Below are 18,350 nucleotides of genomic sequence, written 5' to 3' on the forward strand. Positions count from 1 at the left end.
AGACCGGTGATCCGATGTGGCAACCCCTAACTGAGAGAAGCCAAAAGACAGTTTATTTCAGATAATAGAATGTAGTAACCTGTAGCTCACATCGCTTTTGTGTTTTTCATGCAAAATGCTCAGATATTGCTATAACCATAACCTCTGTGACATGCAATCAGTTTAACATGATTGGATATATTTTTCACAAAAAATGTGAAGAAGCTATAGGGGTTAAGGGCAATTTGTGACAAAAGTCATGAGTCAGAAGACAAGTGTTATTAGTGTAGCTGTCCATAGTATAACAGAGTTACCTGAGAGTGATGCAGCACTGTTGACAAAACAGGGACAAATTGCTGTCTGCTTAAATTGCCTGCCTCGCCTATTTAGGGAGCCACATATATAATACGGTTACAGTTTTCACTCAAAAGAACACATAAATCCATGGATGAACTGTTTACTTCAACTATGGCTTTTGTTACAAAGAAACAATACTCAAGATAGTCTTGGCAGTCTTGGGGTACAATATTACTCCCACCCTGCTGACTTGTTTGACCTTAGAAATCAACTAAAATAGGCCATTTTGATATGAGTTTAGTCTTGAGAGTACAAAGGAATGCTACGCATCCAGCATTACAATACCATACTTCAAATATTTAATTTGTTACACATTCTTAACTAGGCTGTCTGTGCTTGACAGTTTTCACTGACAGATGGGACTATCAAAAACATCAAAATAATATCGAGGTGAGCTCTCACTGTGTTTCACGTCTCCACTGGTATCTCCATTTTACATGATTAAATAAATGTATTTTATTAGCTAAAGCTGTTCATTCAACAAAGTATTGATAGCAAATATAAAGTGTTGTGATCATCATGATAGCAGAAGCACCGATGAGATCTTATTTCTGGAAGAAGAACTTGAGAATGAGATGCATTGAGTAGTGTCCCAACCTTTAACTAAATGGTAAGTAACTGAAACATTGTTATGATGTAATCTGAATCAGTGTGGAACTATACTGCAAGGGGTTTTACATGATTTGAAGCATGCATCAGCGCTGTTATTTGGATATGCTAGATTTTGGAAGTATGTGAGGTTCTTGGCTGTGTTTTTTTTTTCTTTTTGAATCAACAACATGATGTCAAGTTATCAAAGTAAAAACTGCAAGAAGTTAAGACATGAGGATATTGATGCCTATGAATTCTTGGCATTTATTGACCAAAATTGTATTTCTTTGAAAGATAACAGTAGACATAAGAACACGAGGCTGAGTTGATGGCCTGGAGTTGTGGAAGGGGCAAATTTAAAACAAAGATTATATTCTGGATTGTCTACACAAAGAAGTCATTGGACATAAAGAACGCTTATCAGTTGCCTCAGTTTTTAGATAGAACAAAACATGGCTAGTCAAGATTGTTTCCATTTGTGATGTTACAAAAGGAGCAAAGTTTGAGACAACTTGTCATCTGGGAAGGTGATGTACTGTTGAAGGGTGACGAGTCCTTATTGGTGATAATTTATCAAAGTCTATACTGCAACAGAGATTATAACTTACTGAGCAAAGAAAGACAAATAAGACAATTATTTATTATTTTATGTTATTTTATTTAAGTTAGCTTTATTAATCTGGTTAGAGCACTTATCTAAGAGGACCTATTACAGGCACAAGTGTGAAAAGACAAAATATAATCAAATGATATGGTATTGTTCAACAAATGAAAAAAACAAACTATGCAAACAAGATGAGATAATGCAAAGGGTAACAGACACTGGTAAAGTAGTATACAAAGTAAATGAAACATAAGCTATGAACTTTAAACATAAAAAATAAGATGACTTCAAACTATGTTGCACACCATAAACGGAAAATATATTGAGAGGAGGAAGTTGCAACATGCATGCTATGTAGTAAAGTAGGCTTGAGGAAAAGATAGTAAAAAGAAATAGAAGATTGATAAGAAAGGGAGAAAGTGTTAATGGAAAAAGTGATCAATGTAACAGAGTGTTAGGAAAAGTGTTATGAAAGATGAGAGAAAATGTGTAAAAATTGGGTAGATGAATGGGTGATAGAAGGGTTAGTTAGAAATAAAGTGAAGAGAGGGTTAACTGAAAGTAAGAAGAAAGGAAACAGGGGGAGGCAGACATCTTAAGATGAAAACTAATAGATGCATCAATTAAATAATGACTTTGCAGTAAGGTAGTTATATAGACTGAGTTAATGAGGCTAAGTCATTTATGCTGGAAAAGCAATGACACTCTGCTTCTTTTAAAGAGTTTCCGTGCAATGCTGTGTTTTTTACTGGAAGGCATGCCTATGTTTATGAATACAAAGTTGATGATGGCTAAGCAAAAGAGTTATCTCAAGGGACAGATACTCTGATGGTTAGGCGAGTAACCCTTCCAGTTCATTAGAAGTAGATGATGTGTGAGAAGAATAGACTGATCATTATCGAAAAGATTGCATGTAAGTTCACTGACAATTTTGAGATAATCTGAAAGAGCATGTTTAGCTACTCAGCTGGACTGTTTGCATGTTTAGGCTGTCTCTGGGTATGCAAAATGGAATGGAGTCAGGTATACAGAAAATGGACCTGGGTGGCTTAATAGAAGGATTATATTTCTTTATGCATTTGCCAAAGATTATTTCATGGGCTAGTACATGATTTTTGACAGTTTAGTTATCTTCAACTCTAGCAATTTTCTAGCCTTACAAATTCATTTAAGATGGCAGTTTATAGTACACATGGTTTCTAGTTTCAGAAATATTAGGTCAGCCTGTCTTCGTGGCATAGAAGGATGGAGCCCAGACTGCATCCCAGGTGACTGGAATTTGGTCAGCAAATAAAGTGCATTAAAGCATTCTCTTCATGTTGTTATTTTGATGACTATTCTTCTGTCCTATGTAGGCATTATAAAATCTGAAAGGAAAGTGCATATTTTCAAAAAAATTAGTTACATTATGTTGAAACACTTAGTAGCCTGACTCACCATGTTTATAGTACCAGGTATAGTACCAAAAATTCCATTATTATTTGGTATACCTAAAGTACACAAAAACATAGAAAATCCCCCAATGAGACCGTTAGTAGATGCACGTAATAGCATCACTTATAGTTGTACTAAAGTAGTGGATTCTTTATTGAAAAAATATATAAAATTTGAAGGTCAAATTTGCAAGGACTCATGGTCCTTTTTAAAAGACATTAACAAGCTTGAATATAAGAAGGAATATAATTTTATGACGATCGATGTAAAGGACCTGTATACTTGCATTCCCCATCAAGAAGGGATCGAATGGGTCTCTAGAAAACTAAACAACTTAGGAATGGCACGTAGTGAACTTTACCTAGTGGAGGAGTTGTTGGACATAGTTTTGTCCAACAATTATATTACATTCGATAATGCCCTTTACCTGCAAAAAGTAGGAGTTGCAATGGGCTCCCCCTTAGGAGCGAGTTTCGCCAACCTAGTTATGGCACAATGGGAAGATGAATATATTATGAACCAAATACACATTAAAAACATGTTGTTTTAGTACACAAGATTCCTGGATGATATTTTTGTCATAATAAAGAGTGATGAAAATACATCTAAAGAATGAATCCTCTACTTTAACAATACTACCATTTTTTTGAAGTTCACTTCGAACTATAGTGAAGACAAGATTTCCTTTTTGGACATAGAATTAAGAAAAGATAGTGCACATAACAGGTATGCTAGCACTATTTTTAGAAAGGAGACCTACTCTAATAGCTTATTACACTTTACCAGCTGTCACCCATTCTACCAAAAAAGATCAGTAGTTAAGGGACAGCTGGTTAGAGCTGCTAGAATGGTAACCCTTGATAAAGATTTTCAAACTGAATGTCATAGACTAGACAAAATGTTCCAAAGTAGAGAGTACCCACATGATTTAGTGTATGACTTAACTAATGAAATAAATATTAAGAGAAAGAGAGGAATTTATAAACCTATCCTCGATATCGAAAATATAACTAATGAGACAAACAATGAGGTACTGACGGTTAGTAACATCCAAGCAGAGCATAGTAATATAAGTTATAGTTTTATTACACCGTACAGTATTAATGCAGAAGACTTAAGGAAAGTCATTTACAAAAACTGGGAAATCCTTGAAAATGATCCAAATGTAAGGAGAAAACTTACAGAACTTCCAAAATTAATTGTTAAAAAAGGTAGAAATATGAAAAAGATTTTGGAACACCAGGTCAATAGAATGATAAAGAATCCGGGGATGACTAAATGTTTGATGTGCAACTTTTGTAAGTACATAGACATGGGACGGACATTTAGTATTCGTAACATCAAGTATAATACTAAAAACAAGTACAACTGTCAATCCAAAATGATAGTATATTTGACTAAATGTCAACAATGTCAGGCATTTTACATAGGTAAAACTATACGGACTCTTAAAGAAAGACTGTTCGAACATATATACAGTATAAAGTATAACAAACTTGATAATGCACTGGCAAGGCATACGATAGAACATTCAAGACACAATTTCAAGTTTCGAGTTATTGATCAAATAAAAATAGATGAGAGAGATGGACCGGATAGTCTTTTATTAGAAAGGCTAGAGTTAATGTGGCAACTTACCACAAATGCATGTACCCACCCTGGTATTAATGAGATGTCCTCTATTCTATGTATTTTAAGGTTAAAGAACTTAGATAGAAGTCACTGACATAGAATTCACTCTTTTCTATGTGCTAGCATAACTAACCCAAGACACGGGTAATGGTTACTTAATAGACACATTTTCACATTTATATACATATTCCTTACACTTCTTGGTTAAAGTGGTTTAGAACTACGTATTTTATTATAACTGTAGTTGTCAGTTATAGTAAGTTGTAATTTACATTTTCTATCTTTGTAGAACCGACTTGTAATAAGTTGTGCCTATACAAGTCAGTCACATGTTCACAATTAGCGTTCGGTAATTTAGGTATTAGGTAGAACTCATTGTACTGTACTATACCTGGTACTATAAACATGGTGAGTCAGGCTACTAAGTGTTTCAACATAATGTAACTAATTTTTTTGAAAATATGCACTTTCCTTTCAGATTTTATAATGCCTGCATAGGGCAAGTGTAGGAAAGGACAGAAGAACAGTCATCAAAATAACAACATGAACAGAATGTTTTAATGCACTTTTATTTAATGCAATAAGTACTATAAACTCTTACAGTGTCTTTTTTAACATGATAAGATGGAGCCGTATGTAGGCAAAAGATTTTTTAAAGAAAGATAGAATATATATTTTATATGAAATGTAATACAACACGATTCAAAACCATAAAGGTGCCTAATTTAAGGTATCTTAACAATGCGCACATGTACATACACACAAACACAAGTAGTGTAAAGTGTAAAAATGGAATGTTGTAAATACATTTACATAAGTATTGAGATTGAACTGAAGGGTATACACAGTAGGAGTGTATTGTGTTAAAGGCTTAATAGTTCTGGTGGACAAACGAATGTACTGCAAAGTTTTAATTTTTTTATTATTTGTGATAATTTACAGCTTAGAATTTAAAAGTTTTGGTTGGTTAAGCTGGTTTTGTATTTTTAAATGTTATGTGACTTCATGAATGGTATAAACAGAAGGAAGGGGTGGGGTAAAAAGCATTTTGAAAAAGTTTTCTTACTGTTGAAAATGAAAAGCGTTTAACATTTGCTGTTTTAAACTAACTAAATTTCTATTGGAGTTGGTATCGCTTAAATAAATCATTTTAACTATCGTAGCAACACGCTGTGGTGTATGTTTGGATATAAAAGATAAGATAAGAAAAGAAAGATAAGAACAGACAGTACTACTTGTTCCGTTTTTGCAGCTACTTCAAGATTTTATGTGTGGGAAGTCTATTCCAGAGACCGGCAGCCTCTGGGAGACAAACCTGTATCTCCAGCAGGTTTTGTTGATGTTGCATATTAGATTCAGACCTTTCGAGCAGGTAATGTGCAAGGTGTTAGATTTGTGGATATGGAGCATCTCTAGTAGGGCAGGGTCGAAGATTGCCTTGTAGGTTAAACACAGATTACCTCTGAGCAATCTGTACAAAGCCAAGTAGAGTGATAATGATTTGACCCTGTCCGCATAGGACAGGTATTGGAGGCCATGGATTCTCTTTGTGAGGTATTTCTGTGGCCTTTCTATTTGGTGCAGATGTTTGGAGAGGTACATGCCAAATATGGTGTTATACTCAATTATTGGTCTAAGGAGGGAGGAATATAGAGAAATAATAACCTACTTTCTTCTGGATGCAATACCTTTAGTTATGAAATGAACCAAGTAAAAGGCTTTTCTGACCACTGCCGCTACATGATGGTCAAATGTGAGATTATTGTCAGCCTGAGTGCCCAGGTCTTTCACCACAAGTTGTGTACTTAGGGGGTTGCTGTTGATGTGGTAATCAGTAGGGGCCATGTTTTTGCCGAATGGAATGATGATACTTTTTTTGCATTTAACTTGAGGCCCTGACTTTAGCACCAGTCATTAGTTGCTGTGAGACCCTCTTGCAGTATGTTAACATCATTTGGAGGGTCAATGACAGCACCCAACTTGCAGTCATCTGCAAACTTGGTCAGCCACAGGCCTTTTGTCTTTGTCTAGACCTCTGAGAAGTAGATGCCAAACAGTAGAGGTCCCAGGAAAGATCTCAGGGGAACACCACTAGTGACAGGTCTGCTATCAAACATGGAGGCACCTATTTTGACCTTGTGGGTCCTATTGGTAAGCCAGTTGGCCACCCACCTGATGAGATAGGGATTTACTCCAAGTTGTGTTAGCTTTTCAATGATGCTCGAGTGGAGGATTGTGTCAAAGGCCCTGGCCAAGTCAAGCTAAGCTGTATGTTTCCCTCATCCTGGCCCTTGGTGAAGTCTCAAAGAAGAAGTCAGCCAGGTTAAACAAGCAAGATCTGCTCTTGATGAATCCAAACTGGGTGAGGTCAAGTGCTTAGAGATTGCCTATGTCCTTGTTTATGAGATCCATAATAATATGCTCCATGGCTTTACAGATCAAACTTGTCAAGCTAATGGGGTGATAGTTTCCAGGGTCAGTAGTGACATTACCTTTGTGTAAGGGGATGACAATGGCAGTTCTCCACTCTGCTGGAATAAAGCCTGTACTTAGGCTGTAGTTGAATAGGTTGCTCAATGGCGAGGCTAGTTCTTGCTGGAGATGGTGCAAAATACAGCCTGGTATACTATAAGGTCCCATGGAAGCTGTGTTCTTTGCCCTGGATAGGGTGTTTAACACTTGATCTACAGAGATGTGAGGTGCGGGACAAGTATCAGGGATGTTGAAAGGGCCTTTGGGGGGAACAGGGGGGCACAGTCTGCACTGAACCTATCTGCTAGCAGGTTGGCTAAGTTAACAGGATCAGTGTAAGTGATACCATTAAGTACTAATTCATAACAAACCTGGGCTTTGCCAAGGAGGTTTCTGACATAACTGAAGAAGGCTTTGTGGTTTCCCTTTGTTTCAGAGGCTAGTTTCGATTCATAATTGGCTTTGGAGGTTTTCACTAGTGATCTAACTTGCTTGTTGAGGCCAAGGAGGGAGTTTTTCCAATTTAGAATGTGTTCCTTTTTACCCTTGGACAACAGGTTCTTCCTTTTGTTGTAAAACCTGTTGATAAAGTATGTCCACCAGACAGGTTTGTGTTTCCATAAGGATCGGGTTTTAGTTCTGTTGGGTATGAGTCCATGCAATTGTGCAGGTGCTTGTATACTGCACTGGCTTATTGTTCAGCATAGTTGTCTACATCATCTGAGGGGGGGGTGGTGGTGTTAAGCTACTGATACCCTCCCTTAGGAGGTTGTAGTCAGCTTTTGAGAAGTTTTTTAGCCTGAATACAGCTGGGGTGGGGGTGGGATGGGTGGGTGGGATAGAAACTTTGAATGAGACAGACCGATGATCTGATCTCACCAGGAAAGAACATACTGTGGGAGTGGTGCAGCGGTTACCCATGTTGGTGAGAATCAAGTCCAAAATGTTATCTCCCCCTTGTGGGGGATGAGACAAGCTGGTCTAGTGCATTAGAACTGATGAAGTCAAGGAATCATTGGGTGAGTGCATTAGTGCAGGAATAGTTCACCCATTCTATGGTGGGGTAGTTGAAGTCACCAAGGATCAAGGTGTTAGGAGTACCTTGATGGAGTCAAGTAGATCCAGGTAGGAGGAATGGGTGTCTTGAGTCATGGAGGGGGGTCTATAGCTGGCTATAACTTGGATGGGTGTCTTGCCAACTGTCAGTTGAACTTGGAGTAGTTCCAATGTATCATGCTGGCAAACCAGTCTGGAGGTGTGCCTGTCCTTAATGAAGATAGAGACACCACCACCCTTAGTCTTGGCATCCTTATTTTGGGGTCAGAATGTGTGAAATGAGGTATAGCCTGGTAAGGCAGGGTTACTCTCTGCAGCCTTGAACCAAGTTTCTGTGACTGCACAGACGTTGACATCTTCTAGTGCAAGGAGAGCCTCCAGTGAGTGCATTTTCAGGTTAAGGCTCCTAGCATTAAACAACATGACTTTCAGTTTGCTTTTTGACAGATCTTTTATGTTGGAAGATTTGTTTTTGGAACATTGTCTTAAAAAAAGCACAATGGAGGAGGCAAGAGCCTTGGCCAGGATCTGGAATCCCAGGGGTGACAAGTGGAGGCCGTCTCTGACAAAGCATCGAGGCCTGTCAACCATGTCATCCTAGACAGACAGATACTGGTTCCCCTTGGAATGACACCAGAAACTAAGTCAATTGTTGAAGTCAATTATTTTTTGTTGGTATTGTGGTATCATTCTTGGTGAATGTAGGATGCTGCTTAGGGCTAGGGTCATACCTGCCTGGGACACATACTCTAAGAGCTCAATCATGTCTTTCTTCATATAGTCCGGGGAGTTATGTCTCAAGTTATTCACACCAACATGTACAATGACAGAGTCATATTTATACTTTTTGTGGAGAGCATTAAGTGTGTGTGTGTGATGTGGATGGATTATGGCACCAGACAGACAACTGACTGTGATCTTCTCCTTGTCAAGCTTGGTAAGGGGGACATCAGTGTGTCTCACAAATGAGTCATTAATGGCTAGTATGTTTAGTTTATTGTTATGCCATGTGGGCTGTGTTGGTTTATTTTTTGTCTTATGGGCTGTGTTTGTGAGACACTGGTATGTTGCCTGCTGTATGTGATGTGTTTGGTATTGTGTGTGGAATATCTGTGAGTGTGCTTTGGAGGACTCTGCTGTTTAGGTAAGTCTTTATTGAGGACCTCTGCATAAATGGGTGTGTTTTGCTTGGCTATGTGATGTGAGTGGTTTGGTATTTGTGCTGGCAATCTCTTCTTTGTCAGGACTACTGACTGTGGAGTGAAAGAGCATGGATTCCAGGTTATTGATGTAGATGCATTTCTCACAAGTAGGAGAATTATGTGCTAGGAGAAGATGGCTGTCAGTAAACATGAGCAGTTGCTACACTGTCTCAGTATGTCCATGTCGACCAGGCTGGCAGGAGCAGCTGATGGGAAATGTCCAGACATAGTGATCCAAATTCTTGGATGGACATATGGAGAGAGGGCTTTGATAAGGGTTTGTCCACAAGAGTTTAGACCACAAAAACCTTCTTAAATGTAAAGTAACTGACCTGAAGCCCAAGTGCTAAACCAAAACTAAGATGCTTAGAATAACAAATAAATTTAATCAGGCTTCTAACAAGCAGTAATAAATGAGTGGAATAAAAGCACTTGCACACTTAAGAGCACACAGCAAAGTAAAAATAAGGTAATAAAGTAGGAAGAACACAATTACAGTAAAAGCAGCTGAATAAAGTGTAACTTTTTTAATGGTGATTTGAGCTTTTATGGCAAATGTTTGATGCCTTTTATCAGTGCAGTTCACAGTAAATTTTCTTTTTTTTTTCAGAAAAGTAACAGTTTGGACAGATTTAAGGAGAAGAGATTAAAGGGAACATGGAATCAGTAGTGATTCAAAAATATACAGAGTGTCAGAAAACATTATGTTAAAATGTTCACTTGATAAATTTAATATCTGCAAAATAATGACAACTTTGAAAGTAATGTTTATTTTCTGGAAATCATCAAGCTCATTTAAATTGGTGTAGTTCATTTTCATTTAAATTCAAGACAAAGGTAATTTCTTTTAAGCATAATTTGTTGTGTGGGCATAGTTTAAAGACTGGACTTGAATTACAATTTTTCATTGCTATATAAAGGATTAATTTACTACCCAATAGTGATCAGGGCACTGCCTAGTTTATTACACAGTAGTGATCAGGACACTGTCTAGTTTGTTTCCCAGTAGTCATCATGACACTGCTTAGTTTAGAGTGGAGGAAAGCAAAAACCTGGTGGAAAAGACTGTGAGATATCAGGGAGGTGGATTAAGCTAAATTGGAGGAGTGGGTCAAATATGAGTAAGGGGAAAGAAGTAAATAAAAGGAGTAAACAGGCCTTGAGAATTTGTCATGGATGAAATTCTGAGAGTACGAGGAAGAGATATAAAATGAAGTTAGAAAGAAGCCAATAGTGCTACATTTGAATAAAAGACTAACAGTTAGGGCAGAAGAAAATGAATGCAAGCGGTACAAGCCTCCAAGCTGCTAGCTTCTCAGTGGGAGTGGTAAGCACTAGGTAACCTATCTACCACATAAGGAGTCGTTTCTGGCCCAGAAATTGTAGTTATTGGCCGTTTGGGCAGTTTTTCCATCTCTCTCAACTTTCTGATTTAAAAGCTCGCATTTGCACTTGTTTCTTTCCTGTAACTAGTCTAGTTCAGATACAGATTCTTAGTTTAAGCACTTGAATTTGCTTATTCGTGCTCAGCACATGTTCAGAACTTGTTGTAAGTAGTAAATAAGCTACAAATTGCTACAGCACTCAACCTTCCTCATTACCTAGAGGAAAACAGTTTTTGTACTTACTTCCTCACTTGCTTAGAGAAAAACAGCTCTTGTACTCACTTTCCTCACTTGTCTAGAGGAAAATAATTTTTTATTCAGGCATGTCCTGTCTATCTGATGAATCTGGGCATCTTGGGGCAATGTAGCAATTGCCTCATTTACGCAAACAGCCCTCTCCTCCTACCACCCAACACTACAACCTGTGAGAGATGCACTTATCTACCCAAACTGGAGGTAAAACTCTCTCCAACCAAGACTGAACTTGACAGACAAGAGGAGAAGATAAACACTTGCACCACACCACACTCATCACATAGTTCCAGTAAACCTACACCACCAAAATCCACACATAGAAACACAAAAACATTCACAGAGGCTCTCAATAATGATCTACTCAAGCAAAAGAGACCTCCAAAGCAGAAATGCAAGCAACCTCCACCCCCCCCCCAACACAACCCAAATGACACATAGCCCACAGACTTAATGTGCCACTCAACCACAGCCCATAAGGCAAAACAACATACCCAACACATTAGTCATAGGTGACTCTGTAGTCAGGCACACTGATGCGCCACTCACCAGGCTAAACAAGGAGAAGGTTACTGTCAGCTGCCTGTCAGGTGCCAGGATCCGCCACATAACCCACGCACTCAGGTCACTCCACAACAAGTACAAATATGACTCTGTCATTGTCCATGTTGGTGTGAATGACCTGAGATGTACCTCCCTGGACTACATGAAATGAGACATGGAAGAGCTCTCTGATCTTGAAGCCCAGGCAGGTATGACCCTAGAAAACACAAAAGGCCAGCATAAATAGTCCAACGCTTTAATAAAGTGTTGGACTATTTATGCTGGCCTTTTGTGTTTTCTAGTATTGGTTTGGCTGTGCATGCTGTACGTGCGAGGTGTGGTGTTCTGTTTAGGTATGACCCTAGCCCTGAGTAGCATCCTGTCATTGCCCAGAATGATACCGCAGTACAAGGACAAAATGATTGACTTCAACAATTGGCTAAGCTTCTGGTGTCATTCGAAGGGGATCCAGTATCTATCTGCCTGGGAAGACATGGTTGACAAACCACGATGCTTTGCCAGAGATGGCCTGCATCTGTCATCCCTGGGATTCTGGATACTGGCTAAGGCTCTTGCCGCCCATAAAATGGCTTTTTTAAGCAAGGTTCAAATGAGAAATTCACCACCATAACAGGAACAGGCAAGCAAAAACTGAGGGTAATGCTACTCGATGCTAGAAGTCTAAATCTCAAAATGCACTCCCTTGAGGCACTCCTTAAAATGGAGAACATTGATATCTGTGCAGTGACTGAGACCCGGTTCAAGGCTCCAGAGAGCACCCCTGCATTACCAGGCTATAACTCATACCACACTTTTTGGCCATCTAACCTGGACCAGAACACCAAAGGTGGAGGTGTGTCCATATTCATTAAGGACATCCACACCTCCAGGCTAGATGCTCAGCATAATGCATCCGAGGTTATCCAAGTGCAACTATCTCTGGGCAAAACTGCAATCCAAATTGTCGCTTGTTACAGATCCCCTACCATGTCCCAGGATTCCCATTCCTCTTTTCTTGATATACTGGAAAATATTAGGGTTCAACCAAACACCCAACTAATGGGAAATTTCAACTACCCCACCATTAACTGGGAAAACTACTCATGTACAAACACCTTTGCTCAGCGCTTTCTGGAATTCATAAATTCCAATGCCCTGGATCAACTTATCCACACCCCCACTCAGGGGCAACAATATCCTAGACCTAATCATTACCAACATGAGTGACCAGTGTTCCACACCTGAAGTCAACTCCTCGTTGGTCAGATCCGACCATAAGCTAATCACCCTAGATATCCACATCCCACCCCCACCCCCCATTAAGAAAACCACGGTAAAAAATTTCTCCAAAGCCAACTTCATGCTTCTTAAGACAGAAGTGGCGAACTTCATGACACCCATGCAAATGGACAATACAGTTATGACTGCTAAATCCTACACAAATGCACTCTATAAGCACTTACATGAGTGCATGGATAGTGCTCTCCCAAACAGAACCAAGATGCTATCCTCCAAAAAAGGAAGCCAATTTGGTGGTCCTCTGCCATAAACAAACTCTACAACAGAAGGAAGAAACTGCTGCAAAAGAAAGTAAATTCCCATGAGTGGAGGAGCTCCCTGGTCCGCCTCAGTAAGAAGCTGAGATCTCTTATAAGACCCTCCAAAGCTAGCTACAAAAACAAAATCATCACTGATTCTAGGGACAACCACAAAACATTCTATAGCTATGTCAAAAATCTCAATGGCAACACCCAGATCTGCTCTGAGTTACAGCACAATGGCATGAAAAGTACAGAACCAACTGATATTGCCAACATCCTGGCAGATAGGTTCAGTGCTAAATTTACCCCCCTCTCACCACCTAAAGGGCTCATATCTATACAGGAAGAATGCAGAGTCCCTGTAATCACAACTACTCAGGTAAAAGCTGCACTCTCTAAAGCCAAAAACACAGCATCCATGGGACCGGACAACATCCCAGTCTGTGTTTTATACGAACTTCAGAACGAACTGGCTCCCCAATTAAGCATCATGTTCAATCATACCCTCGCATCAGTCTCTGTGCCACTGAATGGCACACAGCAACAGTTATCCCACTCCAGAAAGGGGGAGCCACCACTGATCCCGGGAATTATCACCCTATTAGCCTGATGAGCCAGGACTGTAAGGCCATGGAACGTATCATCATGGAACTCATAAACAAAGACATTGGTAACCTCCAAACTCAGGACCCCACCCAGTTCGGGTTTGTGAAAGGCAGATCATGCCTTCTGAACCTGATTGACTTCTTTGAGGCAGCCACCAAAGCCGTAGACGAGGGTAAGGTGGTTCACATGGCCTATCCTGACGTCGCCAAGGCTTTCAACACCATCCCCCATTCTGGAATTATAGCTAAACTCACTAAACTAGGTATAAATCCCTATGTCACAAGATGGGTTGCCAACTGGCTTACTGACAAAACCCACACTGTAAAAGTTGCAGACTCCAAATCTGACTTCAAACCAGTGACAAGTGGAGTACCACAGGGTTCAGTCCTGGGAGCTCTCCTGTTTGGTATCTACTTCTCTGAAGTACAGGCTAACACAGAAGGCCTTTGTCTAATGAAGTTCGCAGATGACTGCAAACTAGGAGCCATAGTTGAGTCCCCAAATGATGTGGACATCCTACAGAAGGGCCTCACTGAGACAGATGCCTGGTGTCAGAGCCATGGCCACAAGCTCAATGCCAAAAAGTGCACTGTCATACCCTTTGGTAAAAACTCTGTATCCATGAACTACCACATAGGCTGCAGTCTACTTAACGCCGAGTGTGTGATAAGAGACTTTGGGACTCAGATGGACAGTAGTGTCTCCTTTGATAATCATATCACCACAGTAGTAAGGAAATCCTTCTACTTGGCACAGCTCATTACAAAAGGGTTCTCATCCAGAAAAAAAAAGGTCATTGTTCCCCTCTACTTGACACTCATTAGACCCATTATAGAGTACAATGCCCTATTTGGAATGTACCTCACAAGACATCTGCAGCAGCTGGAAAGGCCACAGAAGTAACTCACAAAGAGGATTACTGGTCTAAAACAGATGCCCTACACTGACCATCTCAAAAAACTGCAGCTTTACTCCGTAGCATATCACCTTCTCTGAGGTGATCTCTGTCTAACATATAAAGCTATATCTAACCCAGAGGACATGCTACACCTAAAGAAATCCCAATCCCTCTGAGCTACATGCTCTAGGGACCTAAACCTTGTCACCACAATAAACAGGACATGCTGGAGGGATAGATTCCTGTCCCAGACACTTCTCATACTCTGGAACAAGCTACCCAAATGTGTCAAGCAAAATTCCTCATTAGCACTCTTCAAGAAAAATCTTGATGAGTGGATGGGAAATAGGAAATACACCCCGGGGATCACTTCTGTGGCACTGCTCGAAAGGGCCACAGGAAAATAATTTTCTTGGGTGGCGTAAGCCAGGGAACCTTGTTGGCTAGGCTTACTTAGACCCCTGGGTCAATAGCCTAGTACCTACCTATGATCCTATGAGTGTAGTGGAGGTACAGTAAAAAGGCACAAATTAAAAGGGACATGGCAACAGACATCAAAAAGTGGAGAAAGTTTTTTTATGAATACTTACAAAAAGGATACAATCCAATATAAATGAATACGCAGAGTAATAGAAAGTAGATGGAAGATGAACAGTTCAGATTTAGATCAGGATGCAGCACAACTGACGTGATATTTGCAATGAGATAGATAGTTGAGAAAAAGATAGAGATGAAGAAAGAGTCCAAATGGACATCCCTAAAATTGGAGAAAGCATATGACAAGGTCCCAAGAAAGCTGATATGGTGAGTCATGTGGTGGTTCAAAGTCCCAGAAACATTGGTAGAATTAGTGAAAGCTGTGTACAAGGACCCAAGTACTCAAGAACAAACAGTGTTCAGTCTCGCAGAGGTGTTCCCAGTGGGAATGGGTGTACATCTGGGTTCAGCTCTGAGCCCACTGCTGTTCATACTGATGATAGACTACATTAGCAAACAGGTCAGAGGAGACAGATCAACAAAGTTGCAGATGCAGACAGTGTGGCATTACAGGCAGACTCCAAGCAAGAATGTCAACAAATGATAGAGGAATGGAATGCAAAACTGAAGGCACATGGGATGAAACTGAGTATGGATAAGAAAGTGGTAATGGCAGCAAATGGGGGAGATCAGAAGAAGCTGAGAGTTGAGATAGAAGAGAAAATAGTGTAACAGGTTAACAGCTTCAAGTATTTGGAAGGAGTGGTTGAGGAAAACACAGGTCTGAAAGAGGAGGTCAAACCTAGAATCAGAGGAGCTGCAGCAAACTGGCACAGAGTGACAGGTGTGGTATATGACAGAAGAATGCCAAAGAAGCTGAAATGTAAGGTGTACAAAACAGTGGTGTGGCCAGTACTAATGTATGGTATAGAAATCCAGGCAGTAAAGGCAGAGCAATTGAGGAAGCTAGAGGTGATGGAGAAGAAGTGCCTGAGATGGGTGGTAGGATGCACACTGTTTGACAGATGAAGTAATGAGGGCATAACAGCAGAAGTCAAAGTAGCTGCAATTGCAGAAAAGGGCAAAAAAGAAAACAGATTATGGTGGTTCAGGCACATGTGCAAAAAAGCAGAAGACAATATGGTGAAGAAGATTTGGGACAGGCAAGAAAAAGGCAAGAGGAAACATGGGCATCCAGCAAAGAGATGGATGGATTGTGTGAGAGAAGACCTATGACAGTCAGGCATGAGTGTTGAAGAAGGCAGGAGAGTGGATTTGAAAAGAAAGAGAGATGGCAACAGCTGACATGACACCGTGACCCAATGCAGAAAAATGGGAAAAAGGAGGTTGATGATGATGACAGAAAGGAGGAAGGGAGGAAACAACAGATATGTACAGCCTGAATAAGGACAGGAATAATCTTATGAAAGCAGGGGAAAAAGTAGAGCTGTAGAATTAATACTTCATATAGGTCTTCATAAAGGAAAGGGTGGGGGTGCCATGCTAGGAAGAAACTAGTGCAAGCAGGGTGAGCACAGGACCAACACCAGGACAAATATGATGGACTTGAAAAGTGTGCAGACATAATAATGGAGGAAGAGGATGAAACAATGGGACCAGATGAGCTGCCCCCAGTGTCCTCAGGATATTGACTAGTGTACTAGTAAATCCCAGTCTGGAAACCTTTAATTGATCACTTGTCAGCAAATAAATGTGAGAGGATAATAAGTCAGGAGCAGCTGTACTCCTTTACAAAGTAGGGGAGCGGGATAAATCCAAGGAATTACAGGCTGGTTAGCCTAACAGTGAAGGCTATAAAGATAATGGAAAAATCCTAAGAGAAAGGCTGGTTGCTTTCCTAGAGGAACACAATATCAAGGGAAAACAATCAGCATTAGCTCAATATTAGTAGAATTTGTCAGTTGGAACCAGATTATTTCATGACATACAGAACCTAGCAGTCATGTACTGGCATAAGTAAACTGTCTGGGCTTCAGTAAAACCCTCACGTCTGTCCACCATAAGCATTTTCTGTAGGAAAACTGCAGTGGTTTTGGGCAGTACCAATACTGAGGAAGTGGAGTGTGGCAAGATTAGACTGTAAGACTCAGAGGGTTGCAGTATGAGGTACAATACCAGAATCATGGGAAGTGATCAGTGGAGTACAGTGGGAAATGGTCATGGGTTTGGCACTCTTCAAAGTGTTCATTTCACACATACATAAGGGAACAGAGAATATGACTGATGTCTTTGAAGAAGGCACACATATAGGTGCAGCAGTAGAGAGCAGGGCTTTCAAAGATAAGCAAGTGAGTAGATATGTGGTAGGTGTGACCCAGTACAGAAAAAATATAAAGTGGGCTTCAGTAATCATGTGGTAAATTATAAGATAGAGGACTAGAAATAATGGCAACTAAGCAAGAAAAGTTATTTAGCACACCTAGCTTGTACCATCAGTCAAAATAAAAGGAAGAGAAAAGCAGGAGTAAGGGATACAGTACTGGGACATATCTTCAGGGGATACACTCCAGAAGCAAATAATTAATACTCTCTCTCTACCAGCCCTGGTACATCTGCACAGTGAGGATCACATGGAGTTCTAGAAGTCATTCTTAAAAATAGGCTTCAGGCCACTGGAAGGAGTCCAAAGAAAGTCACCAAATAGTGTCTGAGACACAGGGAAAATTATTCGAGCAGAGATTAGAGGGACTGAGGTTCATCTTATCATGAACAAAAATGGATAGAAAGGAACATGAAAATGGATGAAAAGGACCATTGTTCAGTTTATTTTTAAAATCTCCAAGTAGTACCTGTACCTAGCACTGGTCTATGGAATAGCTGTAAATCAATAAAGCAGAAACCTGCTAATTTATCTGACATCATTTAAGGTAAAAATGGCAGACCATATATTTCATTGTTTATAAAAACAGTTATAAAATAATGTACTGATTAATGTAGGTGCATTAGTTTCAAAATCAAACCTCTCTCAGAAAACTCAAGTCCAGTTATAATGTTATCAGAATGTAAGGGGTCAAATGTTACAGTAGTGAAGAGTAAGCATTTAAAATCAGATTTTTAAATAAATCTAATCATTTTAAAAAATAAAGCAGTAAAATTCTTGTTGCATCCTAGTGTGACATCACCATACTAAAAATTAATATATTGTCAGAATTAACTGTTGTTTTAGACTTTAATAATAAAATATTATACAAAATGCTGCAATAAGTACAGTAGTGCAACTTAAAAAATGTAAAAAATTGTGTGCAGTAAATTGCGCAAATAAGAAACAGCATTTACACAGAATTAAAAAAAATGTGTTAA

This window comes from Protopterus annectens, chromosome 7.part0 (assembly GCF_019279795.1).
Source record: "Protopterus annectens isolate FY-2018-M chromosome 7.part0, PAN1.0, whole genome shotgun sequence".
NCBI lineage: Eukaryota > Metazoa > Chordata > Ceratodontiformes > Protopteridae > Protopterus > Protopterus annectens.